Source organism: Suricata suricatta, chromosome 4, assembly GCF_006229205.1.
Source record: "Suricata suricatta isolate VVHF042 chromosome 4, meerkat_22Aug2017_6uvM2_HiC, whole genome shotgun sequence".
Classification (NCBI taxonomy): Eukaryota; Metazoa; Chordata; class Mammalia; order Carnivora; family Herpestidae; genus Suricata; species Suricata suricatta.
In genome coordinates, this window is record NC_043703.1 from 133,633,003 (window position 1) to 133,646,775 (window position 13,773).

Genomic DNA, 13,773 nt, shown 5'->3' on the forward strand with positions numbered 1-13,773 from the left:
GATGCAGGCCAGCTACACAGGGGAGGGAGTGTGAGAGGGTGGGAGAAACAAGCAATTATCTTCTGGCCCTTGGATATGCTTTAGCTGATATTTCTGAAAAGAATATTGGCCTGTTGAGCTGTTTTTCTCTTAAATTGCTTATTACAAAGTCTTGAGGAAAACACTGTGCTGAAGGGCTCCAGAATGATTCAGCGCTCTTATTTGTAAGCCTGAAGTCACGTCTCTGATGCAGCTTTTGTCTGGAGAGGCGGCAGCTCAGCTCTGCAAACAATGCTCCATTACTGAATCCAGTAGCTCTTTGTTGGCCTTGCTGCTGAGATGTGAATACAGTTCTTCTAGTGGTTGCTTACAAATCAGCGCAGGAGCAATGGGGGGCTTCGCATCCCTAGGCAAGAGCCTCCATACACTGTTTTCATTGGGGGAACCATTTTGGGATAACCCAAAGAGGTAGAAGGAGAAGACCACATAGCCACCACCACCATGTACACACATCCAAAGGCAGAGGGGCGCCTTGCAGCATGAATTCTTGCTGTTAAGTCTGCTGCCTTGATAAAGACCATGTCATTCTGATTCTTGCAACTAAAAGCCACTTAGTTGAACCAACAGGCATTGACACACTCCCCCCACCACATTCAGCTCTCCTGCCAGGCCGTTGTCTGAACATGTCTGGCTGGGTGTTGTGTCTTCTGTCCTATTAGGACATCTTAGAACAGAATCCAGTCCATATCTAAAACTGATAGGCTATTCTGACTTCCCCTTATGTTGCTAAACAAGAAAGCAAAACCAGAGAGGTTAAGTGTCTCATCCAAGGTCACACAGAGCCTGTCTTAGAATTGCTGGCCCTTGCCAAACTTTATAGCATGGCTCTCATTTTTCTTCTCAAGTTGGCATTTGTAGAACCAGGCCCTTAATACTTATTCCAACCATGCCTATCCCCTGATCTTGTCTAAGGATCCCTCTTGATGTTGATACTTTAGGATCAGACAAAGCAAAGACCAAAACTTTCCTGAACCAACACCTCTGCAGCACTGAATGAATGAATGGTCTCACCATTGGTGGATAGTTTCCTGTTCACACAAGCCGCACAACGACCCTGAGCAATATGTATCCATGAACCCATTTATGAGATGGGGAAACAGAAGTTGGGATTCAGACCCGGACCTAGAGGTCTGATTCCAGACTCAATCCTCCTTCCATCTTGCCAAGCTTGTGACTCCAGAGTTTAATGCCTATAGGCCATAGGCTTATTCCTATTCTTCACACTATGCTCTTGCCTCAGGGCCTTTGCACAAACTGCTTCCCCCCTCCCCCCACCACACACGAAAGGCGTTCCCCCTATCTGGATGTTCTTACCATTAAGGTATCAACTCCCAGCTCACCTCTTCAGAGGAATTTCTCAACCACCTGTCACTAGTGAGAAATAAGCCCACTGACCCAATTAAAAGAGGGACTCAGAGACTCGGAGCACAGTGAAGCTAGGGTTTAATGTTCTTGCAAAAGCAGGTATCAGATGGACAGGCACACTCGGGGTAGTTACAGCAGACAATTTATCTCCCAGCATATAAGTCCCTCCCCTGATTCCTCATTGGCTGAGTATGACAGAGTTTACAAAAGCCTTACTTGGACGTCACCTATGCCCACATAAGGCAAAAGTAGTCTGATTGGAACAAATGTACATTTCCTGTGATGATTCAGAGACTTGCAGTCCCTCCTTTGTTCTTTGGGGCATGCTCATTGCAAAGCCTGTGAAAATAAGCCTATGAAACAGAAAGGGGGAAAAGACCAGACACTGAAGTGTCCAGGGGTTTGGGACTTCATCACTGGGGGAGAGGGTTCCTATTTATTTCCATTAGTTAACTAGACAGCACAACTTTTATTTGATATTTCTGAAGATGAATCATCTCCTTTACTTCTCACACTAGCACACTACTTGACTTCACTGTTTTCCTAGTCCATATCAGTATCTGAAATTATGAGGTTTGTTCATTTGTTTTACTTGACTGCATTCTGTCTCTCCTAGTCAGAGTGGAAGTTCTACGGGTTTTATCTGTCTATGTTTCCAATGCCTAGAACTCTCCCTGACACATAAGTTATTACTAAATATTCACTGAAAAACTTAAATGGCACAAATAAAGTCATTCTTTCAACCACCTTGTTTAAAGACTGACTACAGATACTGGTCCAGGTTAGGGCTTCAGCATAGACTTGTGCATAAAACAGTGATCTAAAGTTTTTTAGAGTTCTGACTCATAAATTTAATAGCATTTGTTCCATGCTTTAACAAGATTAGAAAAATAGGCATAGACTTATGGATAATGAGAGGGAAAGAGATATTTTTAAGATGTTTTATATTGAAGAAAACCATCACACAGCTCCATCAGGATTATTATTTATAGAAAATTAAAAAGCCCCTGGCAGACAAATTTGATTGTCAACATCCCCTGTAACCAGCCTACCCTTTAAGAAAAGTGTACACCACTCTTTCAAAAATAAACATTAAAAAAAGACAAGAAAAGAAAAGAAAAGAAAAGAAAGAAAAGAAAGAAAGAAAGAAAGAAAGAAAGAAAGAAAGAAAGAAAGAAAGAAAGAAAGAAAGAAAGAAAGAAAAAGAAAGAAAGAAAGAAAGAAAGAAAAGGGGCGACTGGGTGGCTCAGTCAGTTGAACGTCCAACTTCGGCTCAGGTCATGATCTTACAGTTTGTGAGTTCGAGCCCCGTGTCAGGCTCTGAGCTGTCAGCACAGTGCTGACAGCTCAGAGCCTGAAGCCTGCGTCGGATTCCGTGTCTCCCTCTCTCTGCTCCTCCCCTGCTCATGCTGTCTCTCAAAAATAAATAAGCATTAAAAAAAAAAAACTGTACATGAGCAGTGAGGGAATTGATATGCTCCATCTAAACAAGCTAATCGTCCTGTCCAAAACAGATTTTACTACACAGAAGCATACAGCGTCCTTAAAAAGTTCATTTATCTTGTCATCAGCACTAATGATGGGGTTTGGGAATGGTGGAAGTTCAGAGCTGACAGCCAAGAAAGAAATCTTGAGATTTCTTTAGTGTTAAAAAGGTGATTTTATTGAAGTACGGGAACAGACCCATGGGCATAAAGAGCTGCGTTGAGGCTGTAAGAGTGACTGATTATATACTATGGAGTTGGGGGAGATAAAGTCAAGAGGTAGTTTCTGAAGGGATTTTCCTAGGCCAGAGAAGACTCACAGGATGCGGGAGGGCTAGACATTGTCAAGCTAACGTGATTTTCCCCTCCAGCAAAGCATTAACATTAAGACAGACAGTAGAGAGTTACTTTATTTACCTCAAATATTTGTCAATGGGCTTCAGGTTCCAAGGAAATTTAATTTTACCTGTCATTTCCTTCTTGCCTTTGTTCCCCATATCACTATGGAGGGGTAATGTTGGGGCTCCAGGAAACTGAGTCTACAGGATTTATTATCTTATTGATAAGATTGTCTTTTTCTTATAATTTACTCAGGTATTATTAACTGGTGGAGACTCAAGCCTTCCAGGACGGATCTCTACCCATTAACCATCTGTTTTCCCTTGCCTTTGTTCTAGGGCAGCCAGGAGTGCCTGAGGAATATCCCACCTGGGGTGGGGGTGGGGTATGTGTGCTAGCTTGTGCTTTGCCCTCAGCTTGCCTTATGCTCCCTCATCCCTAAGGAGTAAATAAGTAATGGCCGTCCTCAGTTTCCAAGAGTAGAAACCCGAGCACATGGAGAATCTGTGCCCAAGATCACTTCATGAAGTCCCTTTGTTGTCTGTGGCGGGCCTATTTACCAGGGGTTCACTGAAAATCACAACAGAGACAGAAACATGGGCAAGTAGATGAGGGAAACTAGTTAACTGCAATCATTTTGTATTGTGTGAACCAAAGCTATGATTCGAATTGTAGATACTAGGCGAACACCGCCACTTTGCCAGTAAATCAACTCACAAAGCTCGAGATCAGAACAAAGGCTCATCAAGTGATCCTGAGACAGGGCAGGCAAGGGGCAGGGCGGGCTAAGGGTGGGGAACAGCTCCTGAAAAGCTGCCTTCCTTCTGTTTGGTATACGGAGAGAGAGGTTTGCCACCAGAATGAAAGGGATCCCACTTCTCAACAGGGCCAATATAAACCACCAATAGAGGATTTTCCCTAAGATGAAAGGAAAATCAGACTCCTGACAAAGAAGAAACTAGAGCCAGCCAGCCATTCCCCCCAAAGAGCATCCGTATTTTATACATGATGTATGCAGAGGGTTATTTTAAGGAGAGTATTTTAGGAGTATTTAAGGAGAATATTTTAATGAGCTTAGATTTTATCAGACTGGATTTCTGCTGGACAAACCACAGAGAATTTTTCCACTGGAAACCCTGGGTCGAGTTAATTTCAGTAAAGTGGTGGGAAGAGGTTCAGATTTCATAAGCAAGTCACTTAAACTCTTCGAGGCTTGGTTTCATCTTTAAAATGGAGAACATAATACCTACTTGACCAGATTGCTAGGAGGATGACGATTGGGTGGGGTGTATATGTTTACTCATGCGCAGGAGAGTAAGCACTCAGTAAGTGAACCTGAACTCCTAGTTAGATCACAGCAGTATCGTAAGAGAATCCAGACAGTCTTTTTATCCTGCTCTGCATGTGAGGCAGGCTTTGATACACATTCACCCTTATATACATTTCAACATTTTCCTAAGACATAACATTGAGCTGTTTGTTGAAAATTACAGGGTTATTGCTGCCTAAACAGTTCCTCCAAAGCTCAACTTCCTACACTCTAGGAAGCCAATTCAGATGCAGCTGCTGATATTTACAGTGTTATCAGAGCCCTCAGGCCAATCTTAGAACCTGGTGTGTTCACAATCCACCCGCTATTAACTAAACCATCTAAACTAGCAGGAGGCATCCCCACTTGCCGAGTGAATATCAATTCTATTTGTTGAAGGTTTATTCCATAGGTGCTCAAGTCTATAGGGAATATGCCTTCTACTGCAGAAGCCTGGAATTCTGTCCATCCTACAGTCAACAAAGGGTAAGAGTACACTGAATTTCAAGACAGTTCGCCTGACTTGGGAGTTATTTTGCAAAGACAAAGCTTGGGGCATAAACACATGCCTAATTATGTCAAGCTACAATCATTTAGGAACACTCAGTTCACATAAAGGAACTCTTTAAAAAGAGAAAGGTGAAGCTACACAGTCTGTTTTCAGCTTTAAACTGATTCGTTTTGCTAATCATCAGACTTGCAAGGAACGAGAACTTCTTAGTGGATCATTTTTTGTTTTGACACTGGTCACATCTGCTGAGAAATACTTCTGATGCAGGAGGTATTTCTTGAGCCAACCATCCTAACAAGGTCCATGATGGCCTAAGTCACTGTTAAGGATTCTATTCTTTCACCCGGGGATTCATTTATTTCAGACAAGGTTGAAAAGTATTCACAGGGAGTGAGTTGCCTTCTTGTGTCCCTTCCAGCACTGTCACACATCACATGGGTCCCTAACCCCCCCAAGTATAGGCTGAAACTAGCACTGGTCCTCTGGGGAAGAATGGCCCAAGGCTGTCTCTGGCTTGGAATTGGAGGCTGGGGATGATTAACAGCGTCTATGTGGCTGTTCTCTCCATCTCAGAACAGGCAAGTTACAAATCTATAGCAATCTTGAACTCAAACTTTATGCACAATGACGTTGATATCCAATGCATTTATTTAGAATAAAAATAACAAAGCAGTCAAGTCTCTAGGACTACACGTAGATGTGGGTGTGCAAGCACACTGTATTCTAGATAGCGAGTCTCCACACTAATTCAAATCCCTACTAGCTCGTGAAGAAGAACGTCTCAGCATATCCCTAAACTTGCTCTCAGGCCTTTGTCTGTAGGGACTAAGGTAGACCAGAGACCAACAGCAAGCCTCACACTCTCCTAAAGGACAACACGCTTCCCAGGGACTTTTTCATAATCCAAATACATTTTGAAGAAAGCTTCAAGAAGGAAAGTTCTTAGACCTGGCATGATCTCAATGGTACAGGTATTCTAATAACAGTTTTACCGGACTGAACAGACAATAAGGAATCATGTCTCTTAAAGAGCAGATTAAACATTGTATAGTTGTGTATAGTTGTGTCCCCCAGTATCAGTTATACTAATATGGGAAATGGGAGAGAGGACCGAGAAATGGCATTGAAAGAGTTGTTGTTGATGTAGAGGTGTAAGTAAGTTCTCTGTAGGACAGTGTTTGAGATGGCTACCTAAAGTTCAATGTGTACATTAATGAGAGTGAATGGCTTTCAGAATGTGAAAGGTAAAAGACCTTTCCCAATGCAGGTGAGTTAGATGCCTCTTGAAGTTACACTTAGCTCCACATACCATATTCCAAAACAGGAGGACTTAGTGTTCAGAGAAGCATGGCCAGCTTGACAAAGGAACTTGGAGAAAAGACTGAGGTTGATATGGGAGTAGCCAGATTCAACTGCCTGAAGGAATGGCGTATGGAGCAAGATTGGACCTATTCCCTATGTCCTAAGAGCCTATGGGACCTGGGCCAATGTATGGGACCTAACAGAGAGCCCACAAACCTTGGACTATAGGATCATGAACTCTCCAGTAGCTAAGACTCTCAAGTGTGGCACAGTTGACCATTTGGTAGACAGATTTTAAAGGCATTCATTTTAAGCTGACAGCCACCCAAGCAAGCTCTGAAACACTCCCAGTGCTGTAAGTCTGGGTATCTTCTAATATTCATTCACATGTTTCATCGGATAAAGGCAAATGCTTTTTTTTTCTGTGCTTTGACAATGCACAGATCTAGTAATCTGAGTAAACTGTGTTTTGAGATCCCTCTTAGGGTAAGAAAATTATCTTGCAATATACTTAGTGGAAAAATTGCTGATATCTTCTACTTGTCATCAGAGAATATATATAAATACTTCCCAACCATTAGGTTATAGGAAAATGTTTACAGCACTTCTCCAAAACCCAGAATAACAGACAAATTCTTGTTTGGGAATGAATCCTTGGGTTACTGAATTTATTGGCATATAGAAACTGTTAAGAGTGGAAAGAGATGCAAAAGAATGTTTTCTTACTAGAAATAATATACAAATACTTAAAGGGGGAGATGGAGGGGCACCTGGGTGGCTCAGTTGGTTAAGCATCCGACTTTGGCTCAGATCATGATCTCACACTTTGTGAGTTCAAGCCCCATGTCAGTTTCTGTGTTGGCAGCTCAGAGCCTGGAGCCTGCTTCAGGTTCTCTCTCTCTCTCTCTCTCCCCCTCCTCTCCCCTGCTGGTGCTGTCTCAAAAAATGAATAAATATTAAAAATGAAAAAAGGTGGTAGGGGGAATGGAGAAGAAAAGAAGTTTTTAGATCCCTGAGTGAGCAAGACAGTAAAAGCTACTGGGTTTAACTCAAGCCCTATGTATCAAATGGGGGAAGTTGGGGGAGAGAGAGACACAGGAAAACAAGAGAATAAAAAATTCAATCAAATCTGTTTGTAGTTATTCCTCTTAAAATGAAGGTTGATTTCACAGATTGCTAAGGTTTCTTTTGTCTTAAACACTTTACCATTATGTCAGAATCTTTGAAAGCAAAAAAAAAAAAAAAAGGAAATCTACAATAGAACTTTTTTTGTATCAGGTTGCAAAAAAAAAAAAAAAGATAGCTATAGAGGAGAATGCCCATTTAATCAAATTAGCCTGCCTGTTCATTGGTTCGAAGGCAACAAATCTTTGTGCTCAGAAACTAGAGACACCAAATCAAATCAATCTCACTTGGAAAAAAAGGAATAAAATTTCATAAAGAACTTAGGCCCAAAACAACCTGTGTCAAGTACAGAAAACCACCGTAGTGATCAAGCTTCACAGTTATTGGTTTTCATATTACATGGGGCTGCAGAGTAACATTTGTGGGGTGCAGCTCATATGGATGGTGGTGTGGTTGGCAGATGTCATACTATACTCACTCCATCATACTCCTGGAAAGCATCTGATCATTCTCATTATTCCCTTAGTGGGAGGATACTCTTGCAAAATAAAAATGGACTCATGATAGGTAAATACCTAGAAGTAATTGAAAGTCAGACCCTTCTTCAGATTAATACAGCACACATTCCCAAACTACTTTCCACTATAGACTTGTGACAACGTAGGCCAGTTTCCCAAATTTTTGAGTGAAGACCTAGATGTAAACCAGGGTGTTTGATTCAGAACTACATGGTTGACCTTTGACAACTGCACTCAAGTAGAAATTTTAAAATCATCACAATCATTATGCCCTCTATTTATTGTTTTCTAGGTTTAGTTGGTCCCCAAGTTCTTGCGAGAGATCACACAGCTGACTGGACCAAAAATGTATCTGCTCTAGAAAATAAGCCATACCTAGAAAATAAATTACAATACAAACATGATACATGGTGCTTTCAAATTCCTAAAAAAGGCAACATTGTATTTATATAGCACTAGGCATTAGAAGCATTCTCATATTCAAACTTTGAATCAATGTGTGGTAGATGCCTTAACAGAACATCACATGTAGTAAAATGTTTCTTGGGCTGTTAGATCAAATCCTAACTCAGCCACTTACCAATGGTGTGATTATTTTAGAAAGTCACTTAAACCCTCTGAACTTCAGGGTTTTTTTCTGTCTGTACAACAGGATTAATAATGCTTACTTTGTAGCATTATTGCAAGGACTAAATAAGGTCAGATATGTGAAATAGTTGAGTGTCTGTCACTTAGTAGACACTCTGTCATGTTTCCTCCATTTTTCTTTTCTTAAAATCAAACAACTTGGGAAGGCTGTAGTGATAACGACTCATTCAAATAGAATATAGATTCTGTGTAATCAGTATACTCAGATCGTATTGGTTTACTGCCTTCCTTCTGACAAGAAATAGAGAAGGAATATGTCTGTAAAGGGGTTCACAGTTTCACAAAAAACTTCTAACATTTCCTTTACCGGTCCTTCCCACAGATCTGTAATGTAGGAGTTAGGAAACTCAGTTGACAGATGAGGAATCGAGGCTCAGGGAGGTCAAGTCTTGCTCCCAAATAAGCCATGAGAACTAGAAATTGTCAAGTCTTCTGACCTAAGTGTCCCCTCTGCCCCAGTGAGTTCTTTTTCTGGTTGATAAAACCTTCCCTGAGGCCAAACCCTGGGTGCCTCTGGAGGGGCGCACTCTAACACCTGGGCTGCATTAGACGCGGGGCCACCTGCAGGTGCCAAGGTGAGGATCCCCTTTCCTGATCAATTGTGCTGGTGCCACCTTTGTGTTCATGTCCCAGGACAGTCAGAGCAAGTTCTCTTATGTCAGTAGTTGAAGAGATGCTCTCTCCTCTGTGGCTTTAACGATTTGGCTATTTTTGTAGTTATATTTACAAAGTCCAACAGTTTTCAAGGAGACCATTTGAAGGGCCATGGGAAGGATTAATCGAATACAGCTCGTCTTTCCATTAGTGGATCCATAAAGCTGCAAACGAGGATTCTAACGTAAGAAGATCCTTTGCTTGGGATCCTATAAAAGCAAACCAACCAAACTGCCTGTTCCTTCGTTAATGTAGAGGAGGGAACTGAAAGAAGTAGGTAGCTTCCAGTAAGCCTAAGCAGGCAAACATACAGAACTGGCGCATTACTATCATTTTTGCCATCACAGAAAAGATGTTCCAGGTATTTTTTGTTTTTTAATGTTCCCCTGCTCTTTGCAGGGAACAAACGTTTTGGTCCTGACGGGGATGGACAAGCATATTTCTCTTTCCTTCTCTTTCCTTGTGCATCATACATGGCAGTCAGTGGTCATTTTTTAATATTTAAATGGCATCTGAGTTGGAAATTAACATTTATAAAGAGCAGTGTGATCACAGGAAAAAGGATGGGAAGGCACTTCTACTTTGAAATGCAACAAAGCAGATGGCCCTCCCGTCCCAGATTTACATGTTACAATATTTCGGACACAAGGACGCCTGGATGGCTCAGTCAGTTAAGTGTCTGACTTTGGTTCAGGTCATGATCTCACAGTTCATAGGTTCAAGCCCTGCATTGGTCTCTGCATTCACAGGGCAGAACCTACTTGGGGATTCTCTCTCTTTCCCTCTCTCTGCTCCTTGCTTATGCTCTTTCATATATATATGTGTGTAGGGATCCTATAAAAGGAAACCGACCAAACTGCCCGTTCCTTTTTTTTTACATTGAAACCCCATTTTATATTAAAAGTTTAAATGAAAGACAAATCCAGGTTGAACATAGTGATTGCAAAATATAATGCAATTTTTAACAATTAAAATTATGAAAATATACAAAATTGATGGGCAACACAGCTAGGCATTTGTACATTTTCCATTATGTGGAGGACACACACACACATATATATACACATACACACACACACACATATATGTGTGTATGTGTATATATGTATATACACACACATATACATATATTTCAGATGCCTTATAATGCTGGAAGCCTACAGAAAGAAACTTCTGTGTCCCTCTCTCTCTCATACACACACACTTATTTTGCCTTGCACACTTATAGATCATAAAGATAATTCCAGAGGGCAAGATTAAATTTTGTTTCTAAAAGTCTAGAAAGTAACCTTAGGACCCAGCATGTTGGGTAATCAATTAAATGATGACAGGGAAACACAGTACAATCTCAAGTGCAGGAAAATAATGATAACTACCAGGATAATCATTATCTTGAAATATCCTCTCTTTGAAGAAATGATCTAATTACTCCCCTGCACATCCCTCATGGGAAAGTGTTATTATTCCCATCTTGAAGACAAATACAATGTCTACTCTCAATTTATAAGTGTCATTTATTCAGAGAAGCTTCACTATTTGCTTTCTTGTTCTTCACAATGAGTCTTAGACACCCCAAATTAATTTTGTAGAATTAGAAGCAGAATGTTTGTATAAATAATTAAAATTCATGTTTTCCAAGCTGCTTTAATCATATATCCTACAAAATTACAAAATGCCCCAAAATATAGAATATAAGAACTTACAAGGATCATATACAAAATAAATACAACCAGAAAGCCTAGTGCTTTTCCTGAGCTTTTGTGGGGTATTTTTGCAACTCCCATCTTTGGAAATGGGGAGTTGAGGACAAGAGGAATTTGAGGAATTGACAGGATTCTCTTCTTCCTCCTTCTCTCCTATAAGCTCTAACAACGGCTGCTCTTACTGGGAGTTCTTCCTGGACCCAAAGCATAGGGTAAAAGGGAAATGGGAAGAAAGGTTAGAGGAGAAAAATAAGAAATGAATAAGCAAGTAAGAAAGGAAGAGGGTAGTAGAAACACTGAGTGGCTATCCTTAAGTATCAATGTCATGAGCCGGGAGGCTTCTGAAAGGACTGTATTAGTTTGCCAGGGCCGCTGTAACAAAAGACCACAGCCTGGGTAGCTTAAACAGAACGTTTTTTTTTCCCCTCACAGTTCTGGAAGATTAACGTCCAAGACCAAAGTGTTGGCAGGTTTGCTTTCTCCTGGGGCTTCTCTCCTTGACTGAGGAAAGGGACTGCCTTCTTGCTGTGTCTTCACGTGGTCTTGCCTTTATATGCATGCATCCCTGGTATATGTCCCAATACCCTCCTCTTATAAGGATACCAGTCCGATCAGATTAGATGAGGGCACCCTAACAGCCTCATTTTAACTTAGTCGTCTCTTAAAGGCCCTATTTCCAAATACAGTCATATTCTGAGCTTAGGGCTTCACCATAAGAATCTGGGGGAGATAATTCAGCCCATAACATGTGCTTTTATTTAAAATCATCTTCAGCTTTCAGACAAGATATTGCAAATGTACAGTAAGTGTACAACATGAGACTGAAGGAGATGGGTGTAAAAGATAAACTGGAGCACGTTAAAACCTTCAGGAGTTTATTTGGGCAAACAGGTATTCAAGTCAGGCAGCGCCACCCCAAAGCAGTTTAGGGGCACTCTGCCAGCAGGAGCTAGGGAAAGGCTTTTATAGAGCACAGGAGGAAGCAAAGCAAGGAAATTATTTGATTGGCTGTAGCTTAAGTGGCTGCCTTATTTGGTAATGCCTAGGTGGCGGCTTGTGATTGGTTGCTCTTAAACTTTGTTTTTGGGGCACCTGGGTAACTCAGTCGGTTAAGCAGCTGACTTCGACTCAGGTCATGATCTCATGGTCATGTCAGCTCTGAGAGCCTGGAGCCTGCTTCGGATTCTGTGTCCGCTTCTCTCTCTGCCCCTCCGCGCACCCCCCCCCCGCCCACTCATGCTTTCTGCCTCAATAATAAACAAAAAATAAAATTTTGTTTTCTCAGACACGACTGTATTTTGACCTGGTTTAGGTTTTGATTGGCTTACATAGATTACCAAAGCATGCAAGCCACCCTTTGGGCCTCCTTCAGTGACTTCAACGTGGTTAACAATGCTTCCCTACTCTCGTCAGTCACACATTTTACCACCAGCCGCTGACTGGAGTTCCCTACCTACTTAGTCTCCAAAGGTGATTCCATTCATCTGCTGGGGGCTTCCTGCCAGCGCTTTGTTGGTGATGGTCCAAAGCCTCCAGGGGGAGTCTGTTTTCTCCACAGATCCCCAAAGTTTGTTTGTTTGCATGATGATTCTGACCATGTGCTCGTCAAAGAGAGAGCAAGCCATTGTCTTGTCTCTTCTGTGAGAGGACAGGTGACAAATGGAGACTTTCCTCTTCTTGTGTTTTGTGAAGCACACTTTTCCCTCTGTGCTCCTCTGCTTTAAGGATTTTCCCAGGCACCATCTGCACCAGATGGCTTCACCACTGCAGCGCCCCACGGAGAGCACATGCATTTGCTCCTTTCTGGTATCTCAGGTCACACAGTCAGCTGGAAAGTCTGACGGCCTCACCTGTCAGCATTAGATGGACCAGGGGAATCTTTGGTGACAAGGTTTGTGGGGGTCAGGGGTGAACAAAGTCCTCAAGGAGTTCTTCCCCAAATGGCACAAAACATGACATAATATTGGCCACCACTTCAAGAAGAGTTTACATTTAGTATCCCAGTTTTAAAGTATGTGAATGGGGAGTTTATCCCATTAAAAATGAAGTCTGTTTTAGAATTCTACTATTGATTTTCCGGTTCCTTTAAATAATGAGCTTGGTGCATTTATGCACTGATTGTAGGATGTAATTGGCAGAATTGTGCTGTGTGTGTATATATTATGTAATTAAGTAGTTATATAAAGTCAGTGGACATTTGTGCATGCATTATTTCATTTAACAAGCACTTAGCCAGCTTATTCCATGTGCTGGAAGTGGGATCAACCACTGGGGACACAAAAATGAACAAACTCCTGCCCTCGATGGGCTCACAGTCCACCTGAAAAGAAAGTGAACGGACAATCTGGAGAGAGGATGGTTCTGGAGTGTGCATCGGAATCACCTGCACCACCCCCTTCCACTCCACCCCCAGTACTCCTGTTTCTGATTTCATGAGGCCAGGCATTTGCTTTTCTAACAAGTTCTCTGGGGATGCTGATATTGTGGCCAAGGGACCACAGTTTGAGAACCATGGATCTGGTATCACAAGTATCAGGGGGTTATTGAAGCACTGGATGGAGGCAAGGGGAGGGCCATCTGAGGTTTCACAAAGGAAGTGAGTTTTAAAGGATGAGTGGGAAAGGGGAGGGGGGAAGGGATCAGGACATGCCAACACATGTAGTTGTAAAGGACAAAAGTTGGAGAAAGTACATATATTTAAAAACAAATGCAGAAGGGGTGCCTTGGTGGCTCAATCAGTTAAGCGTCCAGCTTCATCTCAGGTCATGATCTCATG

The 13,773-nt window shown here is 41.8% G+C and overlaps 1 protein-coding gene across 15 annotated transcripts in view; it reads left to right on the forward strand.

Annotated features, from left to right (window-relative positions):
* Positions 1-13,773, forward strand: part of SLC8A1 (solute carrier family 8 member A1) — a 364,284-nt gene that overhangs the window by 322,231 nt on the left and 28,280 nt on the right. The window lies entirely within an intron of this gene.